Here is a 26,148-nt window from a genome sequence, read left to right as displayed (position 1 = left end):
AGAAGGAACGTTTTCCGGTTCTCATTGTCAATGTAAAGCAGTAGTTCTCAAACGTACAACAGAATCATCTGGAACTTGTTAAAACACAGATTTATGGGGCTCACACCAAGAGTCTCTGATTTAGTAGTTCTGGGTAGGACCCAAGAATTGCATTTTTAACAGTTTGTGAATGATGCGGATACTACTGGTCTGGTGGTCACACTTTGAGAAGCACCGGTCGAAAGCATTAGAATAGTCATTCATAGGTTCATTTTACGTAGTGTATGTCTTGGCTCAGGACAGAACCTGAGGCAAAAGTTTATATGTGAATGCTTTATTGGAGTATGCAAGCCCTGGGAAGCTAGTGTGAGGGAAAAGGAACATGAAGTCCAGAAGAAGGGCAAACAGATCTGAGGGTGTGTTATGGTGCTGTGGAGCTGACATGGAGAGAGAAAGAAAAAAGAATTTACCTACCACCTCTCTCAGATGTTCCCTCCACTTCTGGATTGTGTCTCCTTCCTCTCCAGTTAGCCACTGGAGAAGACAAGCTCCATAGAAATAATCTTGCCAGAGGGCAGTTGTCATGTGCATGGGCTCCTAGGTCTACACACTTGGCAGCATGATTCTACAAAGCACCAGCCTCTGGGGGGGTAACTTTTTCTAGAAAGGAAAACAAAAGCCCCCACCCAGAGTAGCATATAAATTGACCCTGGTAAATGATCAGTGCTTCTCAAAGTATTTGCTGTGAAAAACATGGTTTTAAAATTGCCACTGGTTCATAGATCCCTGTCCCACTGTGTCCTCTTGTGCCTAACAGCATGCAGTGCCACATGTGACATGACTCAGTACATTGGCTCAGCAACACCCAGATCAGGCTAAATCTTGTTCAAACAGAGGAGTCCACTGCTCACATACACAGATGTCATGGCAACATCAAGTTGCTGTGAAGATTTGCAAATACTGACTCTCAACTCTTTTTCTGCCCCTTTCTCTTCATGAACTGATAATAATTAGCAAACCAGGTTGTCTGCAGACCACTCTTTGGAGAGTGCAAGTGTATTAGTTCATTTTCACACTGCTAATAAAGACATACCTGAGACTGGGCAATTTAAAAAAGAGGTTTCATGGACTTACAGTTCCATGTGACTAGAGAAGCCTCACGATCATGGTGGAAGGCAACAAGTAGCAAGTCATGTTTTACATGGAGGGCAACAGGGAAAGAGAGAGGGCTTGTGCAGGGCAACTCCCCATTATAAAACCATCAGATTGGCTGGGCACAATGGCTCACACCTGTAATCCCACAATTTGATAGGCCGAGGTGGGTGGATCACCAGAGGTCAGGAGTTCGAGACCAGCCTGGTCAACATGGTGAAACCCCATCTCTACTAAAAATACAAAAATTAGCCAGGCATGGTGGCAAGTGCCTGTAAACCCAGCTACTTGGGTAGCTGAGGCAGGAGAATCTCTTGAACCCAGGAAGCGCAGGTTGCAGTGAGCTAAGATCGCATCATTGCACTCCAGCCTGGGTGACAAGAGTGAGACTCTGTCTTAAACAGCAAACAAAAAATCAGACCTCATGACACTATTCACTATCACGAGAACAGCATGGGAGAGACCTGCCTACATGATTCAATTACTTCCCATCGGGTCCTTCCCACAACACATGGGAAGATGAGGTTTGGGTGAGGACACAGCCTGACCTATCATTCCACCCCTGACCCCTCCCAAATCTTATGTCCTTACATTTCAAAACCAATCATGCCATCCCAACAGTCCCCCAAAGTCTTAACAACTCATTTCAGCATTAACTCAGAAGTCCACAGTCCAAAGTCTCATCAGAGACAAGGCAAGTTCCTTCTGCCTATGAACCTATAAAATCAAAAGCAAGTTAGTTACTTTCTTGATACAATGAAAGTACAGGCATTGGGTAAATACACCTCTTCCAAATGGGAGAAATTGGCCAAAACAGAGGGGCTACAGGCCCCATGCAAGTCCAAAATCCAGCAGGGCAGTCAAATCTTGAAGTTCCAAAATGGTCTCCTTTGACTCCATGTCTCACATCCAGGTCATGCTGATGCAAGAGGTGGCATCCTCTGATCTTGAACAGTTCTGCTCCTGTGGCTCTTTAGGGTACAGTCCCCCTCCCAGCTGCTTTCATGGACTGGCATTGAATTGAATGTCTGCAGCTTTTCCAGGCACACAGTGAAAACTGTCAGTGGATCTACCGTTCTGGGGTCTAATGTGCTTCTCACAGCTCCACTACAGGTATCCCCAGTAGAGACTCTGTGTGGGGGATCCAACCCCACATTCCCTTCTGCATTACCCTAGCAGAGTTTCTCCATGAGAGCCCCACCTCTGCAGAAAAATTCTGCCTGGACATCCAGGTGTTTCTATACATCCTCTGAAATCTAGGCAGAGGTTCCCAAACCTCAATTCTTGACTCCTGTGCACTGGCAGACTCAACACCATGTGGAAGCTGCCAAGGCCTGAGGCGTGCACCCTCTGAAGCCACGGCCTGAGCTCTATGTTGGCCCCTTTCAGCCTTGGTTGGAACAGCTGGGATGCAGGGCACCAAGTCCCTAGGCTGCACACAGCATGGGGACCCTGGGCCTGGCCCAAGAAACTACTTTTTCCTTTTAGGCCTCCCAGTCTGTGATGGGAGGGGCTGCCACAAAGGTCTCTGACATGTGCTGGAGACATTTTCCCCCTTTTTTGGCGATTCACATTCAGCTCCTCATTACTTACGCAAATTTCTTCAGCCAACTTGAATTTCTCCTCAAAAGATGGGATTTTCTTTTCTATAATACTGCCCGGCTGCAAATTTTCTGAACTTTTATGCTCTGCTTTTCTTATAAAACTGAATACCCAAGTCACCTCTTGAATGTTTTGTTGCTTAGAAATTTCTTCCACCAGATACACTAAATCATCTGTCTCAAGTTCAATGTTCCACAAATCTCTAGGGCAGGGGCAAAATGTCACCAGTCTCTTTGCTGCAGTTCCCAACAAGTTCCTCATTTCCATCCATAACCAGAGTCACTTTTGTTCCAGTTCCCAACAAATTCCTCATTTCCATCTGAGACCACCTAAGACTTTATTGTCTGTATGACTGTCAGCATTTTGGGCAAAGACATTGAAACAAGTGTCTGAGAAGTAAAGTGATGAATAAAAGAGATATCATATAGTAAACACATGTCATCTCCTCATTGCCCACAAATGTTAGTTCCTGTCCCCTTGACTCTGTATGATCTGAATGAGCCTCCTATTAATGTTTTAGTAATAAGATAATTATCAGTACAGTGGTTTGGGATTAAAGGGAGGACAGAGGTCCAAATAGTTGGCATTGGCTTTTGGCCCTTTTTCTGCAAAGAACAAATGATGATTCATAAAAAAGAGTCTGAAATAGGGAGAGAATGAGCACTGCTTTGGATAAGCTCTTGGGACTGTGACCATGTGGACTGGCATTCAAGAACTGTTGAAAGAAGAAATGCTCTGGTGAGCCGCTTTAACTTTGGCTTGGGACCCTTAAAAGCTACAGATGAAGAGAGATGTGTTTGTGAGGATTGTACCTCAATCACTGAAATTGGACCGAATCCCAGAGTATGAGAGTATCCAGGTACCTATAAAAGCAAACATCAAACATCTATGAAGGCATGTGCTTACTATATTTTTTGTTTTTGTTTTTGAGGCAGAATCTTTCTCGGTGGCCCAAGCTGGAGTGCAGTGGCACAATCATGGCTCACTGCAGCCTCAACTTCCCAGGCTCACATGATCTTTCTCCCTCAGCCTCCTGATTAGTTCACAATACAGGCACGCACCACCATACCCAGCTAAATTTTTTCATTTTTTTGTAGAGACAGAGTCTCACTCTGTTTTTCAGGCTGGTCACAAACTCCTGGACTCAAGCAATTCTCCCATCTTGGCTTCCCAAGGTACTGGGATTACAGGAGTGAGCCACCATGCCTAGCTAGACTTACTGGTAACAGTAAGGCTCAATCAGATAAACATTATTTTATTGTAAACAGTAAAAATATGATAAGTTTAGCGTTTTACTGTAAACAGTAAAAATATGGTAGATGTATCTGATTGAGACTTGGTGGTATAAGACATCCTGGACATAAAGCAACAGAAAAAGAAAATGAGCCTATCCAAGGGTTCTGGATATTGGAGTTGTCAGTGACAGATGTATATTCTAAAGCTTAAAAATATAATAAATGAAATTTAAAACTCAGTGGATGGTTTTAAGAATAGAGTAGACATAGCTAAAGAGGGAAGGAATAAATTAGATGATAACTCACAAAAAATCATGCAGATTGAAGCAGAGAAAGACAAAAAGTTAGAAAGGGGGATAAAAGATATATAATTTATATTGTGAAGTTTTAATACATGTTTAATTGGAATCCCACAAGAAAGGGAGGACAAAATAGGACAGAAACAAAAGCTAAAGTGATAGTGGCTGATAGTTTTTTACAGATTCAAACGCCGTCCAATGACTGCAGAATATGTGGTTTTATTGTTAGTTTAAGTGTGCACAGCAATTTTCCACCTCAACCTCCATTATGTAACCATTTACATAAATTTCTATATTTAGGCCATTAAGCAACATTATCAGTTGGCTTGGGTTAGGTTAGGTGTATTGGTTATCTACTGTTTTGTAACTACCCCCAAATATTCTGCCTAACAATATAAATAGTTGTTATCTCTTTCTTTTTTTGGCAGGTCAACAGTCAGGAAATATATCTTAGCTAGGTGCCTGTAGCTCGAAGTCTTTAACAGCATATATGTGTATATATACATATATACACATATACATATATGCACATATATACACACATATACATATATGCACACATATATACACATATATACACACATATACACATGTATATACATACATAAAAATATATATCTCTCTCCATAATGCAATTAAGCTAGAAAACAATAACAAATTGATAATACAAAGTCCCCATATGTTTGGATATTTAGGAAAATAAAAATTATGGATAACCCATATAGCAAAGAAAAATAATTATAAACTTAAAAAATGAAATTACTATTTATACCAAAACTTGTGAAATACAACTAAAGTCACACTTAGACATTTATAGCAAAGTACATATATAATACACAAAATATTTATAAATAAATTGAATTTTACTTACCACCAAAATCATTAGAAAATTTAAATAGATGCCATTTATAATGATAGAATACCCAAAAGTACATCATACAAAAGATGCCCAAAACCTCCACCCAGAAAACTATAAAAGACCTAAATGAATAAAGGGATATATTGAGTTTATAAAGGAGAAGACCCAATTTGAGAAATATGCAAATTGCTTCCAAACTGATTTACATTTTCAGTGCAATTTTAATCAAAATTCAACTTTGATTTTTCTGGAACTTTGTTTTATTTTATCATTGCTGTGAAATGCAAAAGTCTAAGAATGGCTAAGACAGTATTGAGGAAAGAATAGCAATGTAGTAGAACTTACTAGGCATCAGACTTAAAAAATAAATAAGACAAGGTCTCATCGTCTCAAAGATAGGCAACCATACAATTGAAATAGAATAGAGTGATGATTTTAAATTTAAGAAATTCTGTTCTTCAAAGTCATTCAGTAAGGGATTAAAATAAATGTCACAGAGTTGGAGCATATATTTGTAATACAGGTACACCCCAAAAATTCATATCAAACATTTATGAGGAACTCTTGTAGGAGAAAGATAAGCAATCTAATTTTTTTTTAAAAAGTAGGAGACATGTAAAAGTGCCTCTCAAAAGTGGCCGATAAGTGTATTAAAACTTAACCTTGTTCATGACCGAGGCATCCAACACGCACATACACACACAAACGACAAAATCTGCTGTGCACGTAACCTCCAGAATGGCCGAAATTTAAAAAGACCAATGATGTGTTCAAGGAAAATAAGCAATATTAACTTTTATGCACTTGTAATGATGGTTAATCTTGGTAGAATCACTTTGGAAAATGGTTTGGAATTAGCTGCTAAAGTTGAAGATAATCCAAATTTACGATCCAGAAATTTCACACCTAGAAATGTCACTAAGGTATATCTATACATCATCTATAGCTATCATTCATCTCTATCTCTCCCTATATAATATATATATACATATATATGAAAATTATCTATCTATCTATCTATCTATCTATCTATCTATGAGAATGTTTTTTACAGCATTATTATGTCAAGCAGAGAAAAAACCCAAATTGCCATTATCAATACTATGGATGAATAAATTGGATATATTTATACGGTGGCATAATATATAGCACTGACAATAAATTCACAACTAGAAACAAAAACATAGATGAGTCTCACAAACAAGTTGAGCAGAAAAAGTTTCAAAACAGGTGTACCTAAGCTATAGTGTCTGGAATATGCCTGTTCATGGGGCAGAAGGACAAAGAAATGATTTCCATGGACGTCAGCACAGTGCCCACCTTTGGTGAGACCAGAGAGGGGCTTCTGAGTGGATACTGTGCTCTACTTTTTGGTGAGGTTTGTAGTATATTTATTTACATGCATTAAACTGAACATTTTTATTTTTCTATACTCCAAAGCAGGGAGGCAGCTTCATATTCCTTCTTCTAAACCTGTTATTTCGCACATAACAGGGAAACCAGTGAGAAGAGAAGCTGGTAGAGTCATGAACATTAAAAACTGGTTGTAATCTTGGAGTCACATTCCACTTTGATTGTATCTTGGGCCCTTGAGTTTTTCTACAGCTGTTTTTACTGTATCACCAACCCCAACCAAGATCACCATCACCAATGGTAGTATATTCCAAATAGCCTGTTAGTGTGGAGGATAAATCAATGGATTTTTCCAACATTTAAACCAAATTCTCTCTAGTATTTTATCACCAATTCAGAACATCATTGGGATATTTTAAGTGGATATTTGTACTTAGCCACCTAGTAATAGTATGTGACTACAAACTAGTGTCTTCAAATTCTAGATGGATAATTTTATATCCCATTTTTAGATATGAAGGCATAGTCTTAAACTGTTGATTTAAGGGCTGCATATATTCTTTTTTTGTTTTTTTTGAGACAGAGTCTTGCTTTGTCACCAAGGCTGCAGTGCAGTGACATAATCGTAGCTCACTGCAACCTCCACCTCCCAGGTTCAGGCGATTCTCCTGCCTCAGCCTCCTGAGTAGCTGGGACTACAGGCACATACCACCACGCCCAGTTAATTTCTGTATTTTTAGTACAGACGAGGTTTCATCATGTTGGCCAGGCTCGTCTCCAACTCCTGACCTCAGGTGATCCCTCTGCCCCTGCCTCTGAAAGTGCTGGGATTACAGGCGTGAGCCATTGTGCCTGGTGTAAGGTCCACATAAATTCTTATGAGTGAGAATTATTACGCTGTACAATAAGGAAATGTGAGCTTTGGAGAGGTGAATAAATAATTTGCCCCCATTGAGTAACTCTTTTACATTGAATGGTCTTTATGTTTGTTAAAAAAAAAAAAAAAAAAAAAAAAGATTCCACTAGATCATCACTCAAGAAACACTGTGCTCTTGGTACATAGAAAGCCTGATGCTCGATGCTACGAAAAAGAGGAAAGGAAGATTATTCCCATTCTTTTGAGGAGTCTGTAATCTAGTCAAGGAAACAAGTACAGATGCAGCTAAATTACACTGTAAAACTGAATACTTTTAACGTCCTATTTGAAAATGGTCTGTGTTCAGCCATACAAATGGAGAAGCTTAGCAAGTGCCCATGGAGAAGGTGGTTGGTCATCTCAAAGTTGAAAAGCGAGGAGAGAAATACTGTAACATGGCCTTTAATGGTCTCTAAACTCCTCTCAGTGCTAGACTTTTTAAATTCCACAACTCTGTAAGGGGACCTTTTTTGTTTTTTAAATGATAGCCTGCACAGGACACCTTCATTTACATAGTGCAAATAATGAAGTTAGTCTGCAGGGACGAGTTACTGCCACTAATGTCATGAAATTGGTTTAATCCAATATTTCAAGTAACTATCTGCAAACCCCTGACAGGTGCTGCCATGCTCTAACACCTCTGTTTTTGTGATGACACTCTAATAGACTAAAATGATATCACATTAATGTGATAGGAGATGACAGGGTTGAGAATGTAATACCCTGGTCCCTCAATCTGTGTGATAAAAAAGTGAGTGCTGAGAGAACTTCCGAGAGGTAGACATGCAACCTCCCCAGGTTCCCACATCTAGAGGGAAGATGTAGGCAGTCTAGAGTGGGGATGCCTTCAACTAGTCATCCTGGAATTCCACTGCAGGAGGAGGTGTCCTCTCACCGGTCCAGCTGCTGAGCTACTATGGTACGAACGGGCTAGGTCCACAGGGGAACTGCAGGATTGCTGAGGGAAGGGTCCACCCAAGAATATTCCTTCGCAAGGAAATTCAAAGGGGATAATTTGTGCCCGAACGACGGAAAGAGGTCTGGACTGGGAGTCCACATCCTGAACACTAGTAATTATTTCTCCATAATCTCTGATTACTTTACTTTTCTGGATCTCTGCTTTCTCATCTATAAAATAAGGGGTTGGACTAGAATAAATCAGTCACTGTAATTTCAAATTTGTAAGGAGCCAGGCAGGTGAGGAAAGTGTGTAAAGCAGTGCTAGTATCAGTGAGAGGAGGTGCTTGAGCCTGAGGCAAAGTGGAGCCATGAAAGCCCCAGTTAAAAGAGTTAAAATTGGACTGGGCATGGTGGCTCATGCTTGTAATCCCAGCACTTTGGGAGGCCCAGGTGGGTGGATCACAAGGTCAGGAGTGCAAGACCAGCCTGGCAAGATGATGAAACCCTGTCTCTACTAAAAATACAAAAAGCAGCCAGGCGTGGTAGCGGGTGCCTGTAATCCCAGCTACTTGGGAGGCTGAGGCAGGAGAATCGCTTGAACCCAGGAGGCGGAGGTTGTGGTGAGCTGAGATTGCGCCGTTGCACTCCAGCCTCGGCGACAAAAGCGAAACTCTGTCTAAAAAAAAAAAAAAAGTTAAAATTTGTTTTTAATACTATGCTGGGTTTTAGTAAATGGACATATAGTTTGTAAATGACTACTTTAAATCAACTGTGAAGTTTCTTTTCATTTGACAATGTAAATTCAAATGTTCCACAAAGCATGTGATAATTATTGACATCTCCACTTCAGTTACATAAGTACGGTATATTAATTAGGATTACATTCCGCTACAGGTAAAAGAAGTCCCTCAAAGAGTAGTGAGTTAAATAAAATAGAAAATTATTTCTCACTCTTATAAGAGTTCAGAGAGAGGCAGTTCAGGGCACGTCAGTCGTTTCACTCCACAATGCTCTTGGGGGCCCAGACACTTTCAGGCCATTCCAAAGGACTCTTGTCCCCGTAGTCTTTGTGCCAGGCTTTGAGATGGAGGAAGGGATGAAGAAGCAAGAACAAAGGACTGTTTCTTAAAGAAGACCAGAAACGGTCTCACAAGTCTTCCTTTTCCATCTCATTGATGATGAACTTAGTGACCTAACTTCAGAGGAGGCTGGGCAACAGGGCCTTCACACTAACCACTCACGTGCTGAATACTCACTGTTATGCCCTGAATTGTGCTGTCCCCGCCACAATTCATATGTTGAAGCCCTAACACCCAATGTGATAGCAATTTGGAGATAAGGCCTTTGGGCAAGTAACTGATGTTGAATGGGGTCTTAAGATTGGAGTCGTTATGCAATATAATTGGTGCTTTTAAAGGAAGAGAGGGCTTCTTCTCCGAGAAAACACCAAATGGCAGATGACGCCGGTGCGGGGGGGGGCCCGGAGGCCCTGGTGGCCCTGGGATGGGGAACCGCGGTGGCTTCCGCGGAGGTTTCGGCAGTGGCATCCGGGGCCAGGGTCGCGATCGTGGACAGGGTCGGGGCCGAGGCCGCGGAGCTCGCGAAGGCAAGGCCGAGGATAAGGAGTGGATGCCCGTCACCAAGCTGGGCCGCTTGGTCAAGGACATGAAGATCAAGTCCCTGGAGGAGATCTACCTCTTCTCTCTGCCCAGTAAGGAATCTGAGATCATTGACTTTTTCTTGGGGGCCTCTCTAAAAGACGAGGTTTTGAAGATTATGCCGGTGCAGAAGCAGATCCGTTCTGGCCAGCGCACCAGGTTCAAGGCGTTTGTTGCTATCGGGGACTACAATGGCCACGTCGGCCTGGGTGTTAAGTGCTCCAAAGAGGTGGCCACTGCCATCCATGGGGCCATCATCCTGGCCAAACTCTCCATTGTCCCGGTGCGCAGAGGCTACTGGGGGAACAAGATCGGCAAGCCCCACACCGTCCCTTGCAAGGTGACAGGCCGCTGCGGCTCTGTGCTGGTGCGCCTCATCCCTGCACCCAGGGGCACTGGCATTGTCTCAGCGCCTGTGCCCAAGAAGCTGCTCATGATGGCTGGTATTGATGACTGCTACACCTCAGCCCGGGGCTGCACTACCACCCTGGGCAACTTCGCCAAGGCCACCTTTGATGCCATCTCTAAGACCTACAGCTACCTGACCCCTGACCTCTGGAAGGAGACTGTGTTTACCAAGTCTCCCTATCAGGAATTCACTGACCACCTTGTCAAGACCCACACCAGAGTCTCCGTGCAGCGGACCCAGGCTCCAGCTGTGGCTACAACATAGGCTTTTTATACAAGAAAAATAAAGTGAATTAAGCCTGAAAAAAAAAAAAAATTAAAGGAAGAGAGGGCTGGGCACAGTGGCTCACACTGTAGTCCCACTTAGGAGGCTGAGGTGGGAGAATTGCTTGAGCCCAGGAGTGTGAGGTTACAATGAGCAATGATTGTACAACTGCATTCCAAAGTGAGACCCTGTCTCTTAAAACAACAACAACAGCAGCAGCAGCAGCAGCAGCATCAACAGAAACAGCAGCAGCAACAATAACAACAACAAACTAAATTTAAAAAGGAAAGACCAGAAAGGCTTTGTGGGGACAGAGTGAGAATGTATCTACAAGCCAGGAAGGGAGCCTTCAGTAGAAACTAAATTTGCTGACACCTTGATCATGACGTGTGGTCTTGAGAACTGTGAGAAAATAAATGCCTGTTGTGTAAACCATTCAAACGGTGGTATTTTTTTTTTTTTTATGGTAGCCCAAGCTACCATAAAATACATGCAGCTAACAATGCTATTAAGTTGGAAGAAGAAAAGCAGATATGACAGGACAATGGGCAGTCACTGCCGTTGCTGGCTTTAGGTTGCCATTGGTGATGGACCGCAGAATTACCCAAAAAAGATTTTGCTAGATTCTGGAAAAACATTGTGATGATAAATATCTGAAATGTATTTCTCTATAGCTTTTCAATTTTCTCTCTCAGTTGAGTAGAGGTCACTGAGAGAAAACCCTGTGAATCATGAAGAATAGATTCTGATCGATCTTCACTGTTAAAAATCTATAAACATTCACACATGTGAGTGATATATTAAGTGTTTTTATAGCAGGTATGAAATCTACATTTGTGTGGTAGGTAGCCACTAAGATGGTCCCAGTGACCCCTGGCCTTGTGCACTGGTGTGATTCCTTCTCCTTGTGTGTCCTCTGGGTTTCATGTTGTTGGAAGGACTTGGTGATGTATTATCAATGGATACAGCCACAGTGGTGGGAAGGCACTTCTGAAATGAGGTTGTCAATGACAGTGGCTTCTCTCTTGGGTTCTCTCTGTCTCTCTCATTCTCTTTCCGACTTTTTGCTTGCTCTGGGAAAGGCAGCTGCCATGTCCCATGTCATGAGAAGGCCACCTGGGGAGGTCCATGTGCATTGTCTCTGGTTCAGATCTTGGGAGTCTTTCCAGTAGCCAAATGAGTGAGCTCAGAAGCAGATCCTCTCCTAGGCAAGCCTTGAGGTGACTGCAGCTCTGGCCAAAACCATGAATGCAGTCTCATGAGGGTCTCCAAGCTAAGCCACTCCTGGAGTTCTGGTTTACAGAAAACATATGATAATAAATACTCATGTTTGCAGCCACTAAGTTTTGTGTTAACGTGTTATGTGGCAATAGATAACATATAATCTATTTTAAAGTTTGCGTTCAACACAAAAAGTTGTATCCATGAAGCCCAATGTGGGCCAGGAGGTTTCATTCATTTCCTACTTATTATTAATCATTCTTATGTTTGCTTTGATCACATTACTTTGTTATGCAAAGGTACTAAAGAGGTAGGATATGGCTTTTGCCGTCAAGAACCTTATAATTTAAATGCAGAAACTAAACCAAAAATAATAGTATTTGTTTTTATAATCTTAAGAGTTTATGGCTGGGCGCAGTGGCTCATGCCTGTAATCTCAACACTTTGGGAGGCCGAGGCGGGCAGATCACGAGGTCAGGAGATCGAGACCATCCTGGCTAACACGGTGAAACCCCATCTCTACTAAAAATACAAAAAATTAGCCAGGTGTGGTGGCGGGCGCCTGTAGTCCCAGTTACTCAGGAGACTGAGGCAGGAGAATGGCGTGAACCCAGGAGGCGTGAACTTGCAGTGAGCCAAGGTCACGCCACTGCACTCCAGCCTGGGCGACAGAGTGAGACTTTGTCTCAAAAAAAAAAAAAAAGTTTACATTGGATTATGATAAATCAAACCCATCATTTCTTAAAGAAACTTGAAGTTGCCTCTTTTGCAAGTAACAGAAGGCCTGGGGATAGGCAGCTTAGGCCCGGTGGCTCAGTGATGCCATTGGGAACCCAAGTGATCCTTAGCTCCCCACTCTTCTATCCATAGCCCACAGATTTCTTTCTCTCAGTTGTTAGTACCTTGTCTAACTCTGCACATTTGTCTGAGATCCAGACAGGAAGAAGGAGAAAAGGTGGGCCAAAGGCACATGGTAGCCGCAATGGGCTTTCTGTCACACTTATCAGATACAGTCTTACAGAGGTGAAATAATACCTGGTACAAATGCCAAAAGAATACTCAGAGATGTAGGGGATTTAAGAGTTATATTAAAAATGGTACTTACTGGAAACTATCGTGTGTTTGCTTCAAGATAATCTCTCGTTTTTGTCATTAATGATGCTATAAAGGCAAACAAATACATTGTGTCTATTCAAACATAATTTTTCTTTTCAGTTGAGTAAGTTTGAATGACAGTATTATAGAAAGAGAGAAGAGGCTCAAAATTAACTATAAGAGATGTTAATAAATGTATGATCTACAGAAACACTAAAAAATTGTGGTCTGAAAAATCTTCTACCTTTGAAAAATGTATGCAAATTCACCCAAACTGGGTCAGTTTGTACAATTTTTGGTGGAAAAGAAGGGATGTAGAGTAAGGCTAACAATTTTATTTTAACATATTTCTCTTCTTCTGACCTGCTGCATGTCTCAGGAAAAAAAAAAAAAAAAGGAAAGATGCTTGAGAGAAAGTGGTCAGTTCTGATGCAAAAAAGCATAACTTATGAAAGGGTCATTCTGGAAGTCTGCCCATCACTTGAGTTTCCTTACGTACAGTTTACCCATTTCCACAATGGAAAAGTGATGTTTATTTATGTTAGCTCATTTGGATTTATTTACTTTTGGTGGTGACTATTTTCTTTTAAAAATTATCATCAATACGTTTAATTTGGGGGTATTTAGAGTGTTTAGGTTGTTTTACGTATTCACTTAAGCCGATATTCTAATTGACCTTTTCAAGAGTCATAAACTTATATTCTTCTTCTGTATTTCCCAAAGATAGTATCAGGTGGAGGGAGGACAGAAGAGAAACAACTATTTGAGCCTCTCCGAGATAAGCAAAACAGTTGGGTCTCTGTCTCCCTAATGTCATATGTATTCTAAACCCAATGGAGGGAAAACTTTGAATGCATCCTCTAGCTAATGTTGGACATTTCCCACTGTGGAATAAGTAGACATTTTACAAACCTGAATTGGAATAGATTCAGCGACCAATTTTATAAAAATCACTGTACTGAGATCATGTCTATGTGGTATTGAAAACGTTGAAATCAAGTGGATTTTCTCAATAAAAAAATTTGAAATTGATCATTTGATGTCTCATAGACAACCTGGTTATTGAATACAATTTTCCTTTCCATCTTAAAACAAATTGCCAGCCAATTATCTTGGTATCTTTGGACTCAGCATCAATCTGAGTATCGTAGCCAATTTTATTTGAGTGTCTTCAGTAACATCCACATTTCAGCACAGAGAAGGAGCCATTCCTAGTGAGCCTCGTGCATTAATAAAACCAGGGTGTAGTCCCGGACCATGATGGGAGAATTGAGAATGGTGTAAGTATGAATACACCATCCAAATCATCGGACACATTGCTTCACTTCCATGAGCTTTGATCCCTTGTTTAGTAAAATCATGGCGGTTTGTTTTGAGTCAGCAAGACACAGGTGAGTGTGACTTACGATACTGATGACAGCAACAGTAAAGATGGGTGACATTTGCTGAACGCTTATCAAGTGCCAAGCACAGACCTACACCAAATCAGGACTCTCCATCTCTTCCCCTCATTGTTTTTTTGGAGAAAGGCACCTGCAGGAGGAAAGGCAGATTGGAGAACTGTCAAGACATGGCTAGGGACACTGAGGCACAAGCATCTTCCCCTCCTGGCAGCTAAATGTCCAGGTATTTCCTCCTCACCCTACGCCCATTTTGTTTTTTTAATAAGAAAGTTTGGGCCAGATTCCTTTCACATACAAACAAACTGGGATATATACACAAATCTTTTTTGTTTTCTTTTTTTTGAGACGAGGTCTTGCTCTTGTTGCCCAGGCTAGAGTGCAATGGTACGATCTCGGCTCACTGCAATGCAACTTCCACCTCCTGGGTTCAAGTGATTCTCCTGCCTCAGCCTCCTAAGTAGCTGGGATTACAGGCACCCGCCACCATGCCTGGCTAATTTTTGTACTTTTAATAGAGTCAGGGTTTCACCATGTTGGCCAGGCTGGTCTCGAACTCCTGACCTCAGGCGACCCACCAGCGTTGGCCTCCCAAAGTGCTGGGATTACAGGCTTGAGCCACGGCGCCCGGCCACACACATCTTATTTAATGCCTATAAAAACTCATGAGACCAGGATAATTATAATTCCCATTTTAAAGATAAGAAAACTGAGGTTTAGAGGAGCTTACTGAGTTGCCTAAAATTACCTAGCTCCTGGCTGGACAGAGATTCAGAAAGACTTTGGCTTCCCAAAGCCCAAGCTTAGCCATTCCTCCTCGTTTCCCCTTGTTGATGATCATTTCTGAGACGCTGCACCACAACAGAGGGAATGGGGTCTCATGATCCACATGAAACCTGCCACACAGAGTGGGGTCAGGGCTGGCAAGTGATGGCGTTGAGGCCAAGAGTGGTTTTGAGGGCCATGAACCTAGTATAGTTCCAGGTTAATTAGACATTGGAGCAGTTTTCTCTGCGGGAATTTTCTTTGGGGTTTGAAAAGAAATGAAGCAAGGGTCCAAGTCCTGGGATCCATGTGGAGAAGAGGTCCAGAAAGAAGAGGTGGTGGCAACTTTGAAGTTGGCACCTTTCAACTCTTAGTACATTTTATGCCTTTTTCATCCCTTGTCTTCTCCAGGAGCCAAGATTTGTCAAAGCTCCCAACCACTCTTCTTGCTTCCCCTGTCCCTTCTGACACCATCAGTCCACACAATTATTCACCATTAATAACACCTAATTTCTGTCCCTCTCAAGGGCCATGGAGGTTCCTAACCCTACACAACTCATGAGAGCTTGAGTTTAGTTCTATCTCAGCATAACTGTGAGACTAGCCAAGTCCTGACACCTCTGCAGAACTTTACCTCTAAAAAGACAGCAAATTAGGTCATTGGTTAGACTGTTTTTTTGACCTAAAATTCTGCAGTTCTTCCAATGTAAAAAAATAATAAAATAAAATAAAAGTAAATTACATTATGTGGAAGCTTGACCCGTCATTTCTGGAAGGTTGCTGACCTCTAGTGTTGGCACAGACCTAGAAGGAAAATTCAAACCTCTGCGTTACTTCTATCAAAGTTTCCTGTATCCTTTCTTTCCTTTTTTCTTATGGAGGAGAAGAAAATATAAAGTACTTGAAATTGAAGTTCTATTAACTAAAGCTTCATTTACAGAATAAATATTTCTGCTGACATTTGACTGATTATATCAATTTTGAAGTTCAAATTTTAATAAGGTATTACCAAGCCCAAGAATAAACAAGCTAATCAGGCACAGTTTTCTAGTCTCTTCTTTGTATTAAATGATAAGTGAACTTAAAGCTATGCTTTGTCTTATTAATATCTGCTAAATATGGATGAATTACTGAATATATATTTATTCTTAAACTCATTTGGAGGCAAATATTTACAAGGCTTTTCTCTTATAATCTGATTTTAATATCTCAACTGAAACTGATTTATAACACGTGACTTCAAATGTGGTATTAGTTAAAGGGGCCAAGAATTAATGAGCTGATTCTATCAAGGGTTTCTTGAAACTGATTTTGAAAGGGGGAAAATATTTCTGTATTTTTAATCAAATTTTAATTGTAGGAATTTTCATGGCAAATATCAGTCTCACATAAACAAATCTGTAATAATTTTGCATGTGCATATATTTGGTTTTATCGTATTGTTAACTGAGTTAGAAACTCACTTGAATATTCTGTGCCATCAAGCGAACATCATTTCTAGCTTACAGGTGGATTTCTTCATTTCTTCTGGAATTAGTTACTAAGGAAGTTGGTAAAATATGTTTCCTGGAAATCTTTAAAACTTGTGTATGAGACACAAGGTGGGGTGTGTTGGTGAAGGCTGACTGTCCATTTCTGCTATCAGCTAAAGAACATCATTCCACCCATTTTGTACTTCCATAGGCAGCCTCCTGTTAGAGTCACTGGAGAGTACACAAACATCTTCCTGTAACTGGGTTATAGTTATATTGTAGAAACGGCTAAACAATTTAACTGTAATGTAGCAAGATATGTGATAATTAGTAAGCTTTATTCACTCAAAAAGTGCTCACTCTGTGACGGTGAACAAATCCCAGGCACACTTAGAGTAAGTAGCCGCCTCCCAGAACTTTGTGTGAATTGCTTGTGAAGTGTGTCTCATGTAACATAAAAGTAAACAGATGTAAACATATACTTAAAAAAAGATATAAGGATTATTTAAAGACCAGCACACCAATTTTGGAAGAGAAGTATTTTCGGTACTAGGCTCATTTTCTGATAAAACCCACTCCTTCACTATGTTAGTCTGGGTTCTCCAGAGAGACAAAATCCATAAGATAGGACGTATTCCCTCTTTCTCAGGGAACTTCGGTGCTTTTTCTTATTCAGCTGATTGGATGAGGCTCAGCCATATTATGGAGGGTGAACTGCTTTACTCAGAGTCTACTGATTTGAATGTTACCCTAAATAAAGACCACACACACACAAACCAACTTCAGAGCCACATCTAGACTGGCGTTTTACCAAATAGCTGGGCACCATACCTTAACCAGGTTGCCACTTAAAATTATCCATCACATGCTCTTACACAATTATACACGGGCTTGATTTAATATCTTAGGTAAAAATATTTTGTTTTTCTCATGTAATTGTTTACTTGGTCCAATTTGAGAAAAGTTTAAATGTTTAAATCAAGTTTGTCCAACCCACGAGCCATGGGGCCGCATGGCCCAGGACAGCTTTGAATGCGGCCCAACACAAATTCATACACTTTCTTAAAACACTATGAGTTGTTTTTACATTTTTTTGTTCATCAGCTATTGTTAGTGTATTTTATGTGTGCTTCCAAACAATTATTCTTCTTCCAGTGTGGCCCAGGGAAGCCAAGAGATTGGACACCCTTGGTTTACATGATTTTGTTATGTGAAGAAAACCTTCTGCAGTGTTCTTTGTGACTCTGGTCTCATCACGACTTCCTTCCCTTTGTCACAGCTTCATTGTGGTCTGTGAGTCCTCTCAGCCTTGTCTGGTTCCTTCCCTCCTCATTCCCCTCTTAGGCTCTTTTTCCTAAGAAATCTCTTGCATGTCTTGTACCATCTTGGTGTCTGCTTTCAGAGAACTGAGACGATGCAGTGTTGGAGGTTCATGTTTTGTAGCTGGGGGAGGAACCCGGGATGGATCAGAGTGGTCCTGTGATAGGGCCCTACAGAGTTCTGGTTTCTAGGTATTCCTAGGGACCAACTCAGTTGCCCAAATGTTTAGACTTCCTAATCTGATAAACTAGCACTCTGATTGACGGAACTTCTTGGAATCATGGGTTTATGTATTTTTTTTACATAAATACATAAAATTTCTTAAAATTTAAAGATACTTTTGAGGGGAGTTAATTAAGCTATAAGCATCTTTTATACATTTAAATACAAATAGTTAATGAATAAGTACTATGTGTAAAGTATGGTGCAGTTTTAGGAAAGATGAGTAAGTTTTGGTCTCTGCCTTTATTTAGATGAGAACATAGGAAAAACAAACTAGAATGGAGTGGCCGATATAAGAAAATGAAACGTGAAACTAGGTGGTCTGAAAGAAAAAGTGGGATTAATCACAGGCTGCTTCCAAAAGAAGAAAGTAAAGAAGAACATGTCATTTGAACTGGATCTCTTAGGATGAGATATGGCAGGAGAGGACAGTGAGACCAGTGTTTGGTGGAGAGAAAAGAGTGCATGCCCAGCAGAGCAGGAAGTTCCAAAGACTGATCAGAGAGGAGGATGTTTTAAATGAAGTGAGGAAGAGGGAGTAATGCTGGAGAGGGAGACTGCAGTCAGTGGTTGAGTGACCTGCTGCCAGGGGAAGAAGTTGGGAATTGATTCTAGGAGAAGAATTTCAAGCAAAAATATGCTTGCATATTTTACATATTGATTACCAATTGAGCAAAAATACGCCTGCATATTTTACATATTGATTACCAATCTATAATTCTAACTGTGGTTCAGGTGTCAATCCCATTCACCCTGTGAATGACAGGGACCTTGTAGCATGTTTACTCACACCCATCAAATACCCTGTATAGAGCATGATACTAATGACATGGCAAGTTTTAGCTCATGTGACTTGATTTATATCCAATTGAACTTCATTATCTGTGAAATAAACAATAAGACAGGGAAAGAATAGCTACATTACATATTTGGAGTAACACAAATATAGCTGATTAAAAAATTCCTTTGAAAGATAACATTAAAAAAAGTAGGGAAAGGAATAGGCAGATAGATAGTAAATAGAAAAAAAAATCCCGCATGGCAAATTGACCTGTAAAATAAACATTTGACAAATTCCTGAAAACAAACATTTGGCAAAATGTGCCCAAGAAGAATGTTCTATCTTTAAAATAAATGTAAGTTTGAGAAACATCCACTTTGGTCCAAATGATTGTTTTTCATGATGCATTAGCAATCCCTAGTGGGCTCATACATGTGCCGGCCAGGGTAGACATTGTCGGACTGAAGTAAAAACTGAGAAGAGCAAATACAATGTAATTAATGACAGTCTGTTTTATAAAAATAATAATTCCATAATGACAAAATGTTATACAATGGCAAACACAAGGCATATTAATTCTATGCAAGTTTTGTTAATGTTCTTGAAGAAATTATTAGTTTAATTTTTTTTAATTTTGAAAATATTCCAACTCACAGAAAAGTTAAAAGGATAATACAATGAACATCTTTATGTCCCCCAGCTAGATTCAGATTAACCAGCTCTTAGCCTGTGGTCATATCTATTCTCTTTCTCATGCTCTATCTCCTCTTTTGTCAAACTGTTCATAAGTAGTTCACAGATGCCATGACAAATCACCCCACTGTTACCAGAATTAGCCTGTATAACCACTTCACCATGTCTACACTCAGGAAAGTCTCTGATGTAAAAATGAGATCTAACACACAATCCACACTCAGCTTTCTCAGTTGTTCTCAAATATCTTTTTTGAAACCACTTATCGAGGTCTAATTGACATACAAAAATTGCCTACATATTTAACATGAACAACTTGGTGAGTTTGGAGACAAGCAGACATCTGTGAAACGATTACTACTATCTGTACCAAAACATATCTATCCCTTCCACAAGATCCTTCCTGGCCTTTTTATTTATTATTATTGATATGATTTGGTGATAAGAACACAACATCAGATCTACATTCCTAGTAAACTTTTTTCTGTAAGTACTATGCTGTAAAGTAGATCTCTAGGACCTATTCATCTTGAATTACTAAAACTTTGTACCCTTTGACCAAAACCACCCCATCTCCTTCTCCCCACTAAGCCCTGGCAACCACCCTCCTACTCTCTGCTACTATGAGTTGGACTACTTTAAATTCCTCACCTAAGTGGGATCCTGTGGTATTTGTCCTTTTGTAACTGACTTGTTTTGCTTAGCATAATGTCCTCCAGGTTCATCCGTGTTGCTGCAAGTGGCAGGATTTCCTCCTCTTTTAAGTCTGATCAAGTGCCTTTATAACTTTTTTATTTGAGTTGCTTTTTGATTCAGGAGCTAATTGAGACTCATTCATTACATTTGACTGCTGAATTTTTGTGCTCTTTCCCAATCTCAAACATACCCCTGAACCCCCTCTGTGCTCTTCAAGATGTGGAAGGCTTTGATATGTCCTGCAGAATGTGCCACATTCTGAATGTGACACATTCCTCCTTATTAGATGCAGGACAAACCTTTCTGAGGAAAGCACTACTCCTGTGTTTTTGGGAGGTGCTCTCGTCGCCCCATTACGGGGCACGTGATGCCAGGTTGACTCCTGATTGGCAGGATGCTCACCCAGTTCGACTTCTTTCTTGTCCAGAGGGTGATTAACAGATCTCTCCATTGTAAAGATGAATTACCTCCTTTCTAATTAATAGCTAATCTGTGGAGTGGTATTAATGCACATGCTAATTCATAGTTCTTAAAGCTCTGAGTCAGTTTTGGGGAGTTGGGTGTTGGTGGAAGTTCTTGTTGTAAAAGTTCAACATGACTTTACTGATTACAGAAGCGTGCTTTCCCATATGCAGGAAAAGACACTCAAGTTGGTGCTGGAAGGGACCCAAGTGATAATCTGGTTCAATTTCATTTTTTTATTTACAGAAAAGGAGCTCAAGTCATCTCAGTGAAATAGTAAGAACCATACTCCAGATCCCTTGATTCCAGTCCAATTTTCGTTCTATTGTTTTTAAGGTGCATTTACTTAGTCCTTCAAGAACCAGAGCAAAATCTTGGACAATCAAAAGAAGGCAAAGGGACACCATGGACAAGGATAGATTATGCTATTCTTGGGGATGTGTATTTGAGATAATAACAGCAGAAGGTGATGGTTCTATAATAAATAAATATCATGTGAGCCACAGATTTGGGTCACATATGTAATTTAAAATTTTCAAGTAACCATTTACAAAAATGAAAAGAAAGAGCTGGAACTGCAATAATATACATTATTTAACCCATGTCCCAAATATGATCATTTTAACATGTAATCAATATTTTAAAAATTATATATGAGGCTGGGAGTGGTGGCTCCTGCCTGTAATCTCAGCTCTTTGGGAGGCTGAGATGGGTAGATTATTTGAGGTCAGGGGTTTGAGACCAGCCTGGCCAACATAGCAAAACCCCATCTCTACTAAAAATACAAAAAAATTAGTCTGGCGTGGTGGTGTGTGCCTGTAATCCCAGCTGCTTGGGAGGCTGAGGCATGAGACTCACTTGAACCCAGGAGACAGAGACTACAGTGAGCTGAGATTATGCCGCTGGACTCCAGCCTGTGCAACCCAGCAAGATGCTCTCTCTCTCTCTATACACACACACACACACACACACACGTATATATATATAATATTTTATAACCCTTTTTATGAATCAGTATGTACCCTCTACTTTTTAGCACATCTCAATTCAGAGTAGCCACCTTTCAAGGGAGCAAAATAACCTCATTCGACCAGGGACAATCTTGTTGAACGATGCTGCTCTAGAAGAATGAGGAAATGTCAAATAGAGGTACCTACTAAAGGGGCAAGGAAAGCAATTGCCTGACACCCAAAATAGGACCTAATAGATATTGGGAGTTAGTGGTAATATTTGGAATGATAATTTTATTTCTCTACCTAGGTCTTCAGGACTTTGGGTTCCCTGAAGGTATTCAAATATTAACTAATAACTTTCCATATTTCAAAAGTCTATTTTAATGTTATACATTTATTTTAAAAATACACTGGCAGACTAACGTCAATGACAGTCATATCATTACATAAGTCAAACTAACACTTAGGATTTAAGATAGGGTATGTGGACTGTGTGGTCATCTAGGGTGAGAAGGGGTTGAATGTGCTATGATCACTACTTTGAATTTCTTATAATTTTCTCTTTGAATTTATGTTTTGTAAATAAAATCAGGTGGGACTCAAGTGTGTGCTGGTGACTGCATCTTGCTGCCTTCAGCCTCCTGCTCCCCAGAACGAGTTCTAGGCTGCTGACTTCTCACTTCACCCACGGGTCTGGAAATGGCATGGGGAGGGGCAAGAGCAGGTGCACGCACCTCACACAGAGTTGTCCACACTTACCTGGCAATTACCACTGTGCCAGCAATACCATATTAAATAACAATATAAAAATACCACGATAGCTCAAAAGAAAGGTAGAAGAAAAAAAAAAGCTTTTTTATTCCTGCTGTTTCGAACAAGGCTTCCCATTGTCATTTTGCACTAGGACCTAGAAAGTATACAGCTTACCTTGTGCTCAGTGTTGGAGAAGCTGCTTTCGTTCTGATTCCCATTGCTATGAACTGTTTTGTAGCAATTTCAGTTGCTGCCCTTTTAAAAAACAAAAATCAGGGAAATAATTATTTCCTCATAAAGGCAGTTTGGTAGACAAATTTTCGAAAGAATGTGAGACATGGATAGTCATGAAATTGGAATTTTATGTAGAAAATATTGGAAATACCTGATCTGGACACAGAATGTGTTCAAAAACAACGAAGTCAGGCAACTCAACAAAAAGCCAACTCATTGCATGGCTGTTAGGGGAAGAAGACTAACTTTTGAGGGTTTGTTTTACATGAAATAACCAGTTAACTTACTGAAGTTTTCACTATTGTGGACTTTCGGTGGAATTTTGTAAATATAGTGTAATTAAATAAAAAGTTTCATTTAATAATATTTGGCACTTTACATGTGCAGGGATTTAGTAGGTGAAGCTATGGGCCAGATTGTAAAATTGTGATCAGTAAGAAGAAAAATAAAACCAGAATAATGAGATGCTATTAATAAATATGCTCTAGTGACCCAAGAGGGCTAGAGCCACATTTCAAAGTCTTTGGAAGAAAAGTGACAAGACTCTGATGCAAACAATTTCAGGAATACTGACCAGGGTGGTGTTGTGGACATTGTGCAGTGTCTCAGCAGTCCTAGCAGTGTGCTAGCACAGGTGGAGCAAGCATAGCTCTGTTCCTGCCTGCGTGTGGGCTCACCTTAGGAGGGAGGTTTCTTTCTTGCTATCCCTGAGGTTTCTTTTCACTTTTAAGTTTCTATAATCCACAAGGAGTTTAAACAGAAATGTACCGAGAATTTAGATCATTTTCCCAGTACATAAGGACCTGTCTCTCTCCTGCTAACATTAACCCTGCTTGAGACTTAGAGAAAGAGGCATCACACTTAGAAAGTCTCCTATGGGTGTAATGTCTACCCAGTGTTTCATGAAAGGATATCCCGGGGTGGTTAGCTTTTTGTTTTTCTTTCTTTCTTCCTTCTTCCTTCTTCCCTCTTTCCTATTTCCTCTTTCTTCCTTCTTCCTTCTCCTTCCTTCCTTCCTGCCTTCCTTCCTCTTTTCTTTTCTTCTCTTCTCCTTTTATTTTCTTTTCTTTTCCTCCTTCTACCTTTCTTCCTCCCTCCCTCCTTCCCTTCCCTTTCCCTCCCTCCCTCTCTCCCTTCCTTCCTCCCTCTCTCCCTCCATCCCTCCCTTCCTTCCTTCTTTCTTTTTTTTTGGATGGAGCTTCACTGTGTCACTCAGGCTGGAGTGCAGTACAGTGGCATGATCTCCGCTCACTGCAACCTCCGCCTCCCAGGTTCAAGCGATTCTCCTGCCTCAGCCTCTTGAGTGACTGGGATTACAGGCACCCACCACTACGCCTGGCTAATTTTTGTATTTTTAGTAGAGACAGTGTTTCACCATGTTGATCAGCTGATCTCAAACTTCTGCCGACAGTGATCTGCCCGCCTTGGCCTCCCAAAGTGCTGGGATTACAGGTGTGAGCCTGGCCTTACCACCCTGTTTCCATCTTGGATTTTTCCTTACTTCTCCTCCAGCATTTTTTTTTTTTTTAATGGTGACCAACTAAATGCCTATCAATTTGTCAGAACTGTTTTAGACTTATGATTAATATCATCATTCAGGGCATTCATTCCAAGCTCTCAGAAACCTAAGACCCTGGATTGCCAGTTGCTTCCTTAGCCTTCATGCATGCTTTGCTTGAAGCAGTGTATATTATTTTGTTCTTTGGTGGCATCTATTTTCACATCATAATCCATATTACATACACTCCTTGGGAATGAATATGAGTAGTTAAATTAAACTGGTCATGAAAACAGGGAAATAATTATTTCCTAATAAAGGCAGAAGAATGCCAGTAACCTCTGGAGATAGCTTGAGGACTCTTCTCTATCAGTCATAACCCTCATCTTCCCTGGTCTCTAGCCATCTTCTTAAACACCTGTATCTATTTGAAATTCTTCAAAAAGCAAATTTAGAAATTAAAGACCACTTCTTATTTAGGCCATTGAAAAAGATCAAGTGACAACTGGCTGATCTTGGGGACTTGAGTTCCATCACCACACATAGAGTGTGGCAGATCACGTCTTCCAGGATTTCTGATAGACACAATCCATTCTTAATGCCTTGTGTCAGGCATCCCTGCTGCCCTCTCACCATTCTTAATAATAAGACAAAAGTGATATTTTAGGGTAACAGTTAATAAATAATGTGACTTATCCAATCACACCTTTCACTAAAATATTATTATCTTTTGGCAGATTCATTACTGTAGAGACATCAGGATCTGATGAAACATTCTCTAATTCTACCCCTACTACATTTTCCAGAGTTGTCTTTCTTTTAATTTAATTCTCCCACTCTGAAAGCATACTGTCCGTTGCAATTACTGAATGAGCATTTAATCTCCCATAACTAAGGCATTTTCATCTTTTCTTACGGAAAGACGATTAAAAGGTCCTAATGTTGCTATGATATGGATACATTTCATCCCACCCGAGTGAATCAAAATGTCCTTTGTTCTTATTACTACAAGTTAAGACAAACTAAATGTCTAGGCACTTCACTGCAATAGTTGAGCTACCTTATCACAAGGTGTGATAAATGTTTCAAAACATAGTCTATTGATTGAATAGAAAAGTTTTCAGATCTTCCTTGGGCAGAGGTGAGCCTAGAGGGAGAGAATCGCAAGATAAGCTTTTATAGTTGTTATGGTAGCTTGGTTTACAGTCTATTATGTTTGTCACAAAGCAATAAATCTTTCCACTTTTAAAACGCTGTGTGGCTAACAGAGATATCGAATCACTTTGAAACCAAAAGGGTTGATTTTGTTATTTTATAGCCTCTCTACATTGATCATTACATTATTTTTAAATTAAAATCTTAGTACTACACTAGAATAAAATAAAAGTTGGTAAAGTTTTAAACTTTTTCAGTATCAATACATTTTCCTGATTTTTACCTTCACGTAACTGTTCTATTTCCCTGGAGCACGGATTGTCACATTAAAATCATTGCATATCCTGAGTGTTTATAATGTGCATACACCTTAGTCTATTATCAACTCTAGTAAAAACACATAAATATAATCTGCAATGTGATGTTTATCTAAGAAGATAATTTCTCCATGTCTATTTTGCCTGACCTCCAACCACAGACCTTGGAGGATGTATTTTAGTTGTACTGGTCACTGGTTTATCAGGAAGGACCTCACACTGCATTATGCATTTTCATAACACCCTGATCTTGATTGAGAAGTGTCATATCCTTTCTCTTCAACCTCTGTTTCTCAGCCACATCCATTCATAACCTAATTCTCCCCTTCAGAATTGTGGTGATATAAACCAGGGTCACAGATTAGCGATTTTGCAGCTGGAAAACAAGGCAATTCCACTTTGTATTTTATTATGTATTTATTCCTCAAGGATCATTTCCTATTTATTGAAATTTAGAAAAACAACAATTCCTTCCAGACTGATAA

The 26,148-nt window shown here is 40.2% G+C and overlaps 1 protein-coding gene and 1 pseudogene across 2 annotated transcripts in view; both read left to right on the top strand.

Moving 5' to 3' along the window:
* The window catches only part of TMEM182 (transmembrane protein 182), a 375,574-nt gene that overhangs the window by 131,174 nt on the left and 218,252 nt on the right, over positions 1-26,148 (top strand). The window lies entirely within an intron of this gene.
* Positions 9,746-10,677, top strand: LOC117062275 (annotated as a pseudogene). The gene has a single exon (XR_004428285.1). The product of XR_004428285.1 is annotated as a 40S ribosomal protein S2-like (transcript).

The sequence above is a fragment of the Trachypithecus francoisi genome, unplaced genomic scaffold (assembly GCF_009764315.1).
Source record: "Trachypithecus francoisi isolate TF-2019V2 unplaced genomic scaffold, Tfra_2.0 Lachesis_group17, whole genome shotgun sequence".
Lineage (NCBI taxonomy): Eukaryota > Metazoa > Chordata > Mammalia > Primates > Cercopithecidae > Trachypithecus > Trachypithecus francoisi.
The sequence above is the reverse complement of the archived record's forward strand: the minus strand, read 5'-3'. Positions and strand labels throughout refer to the sequence as shown.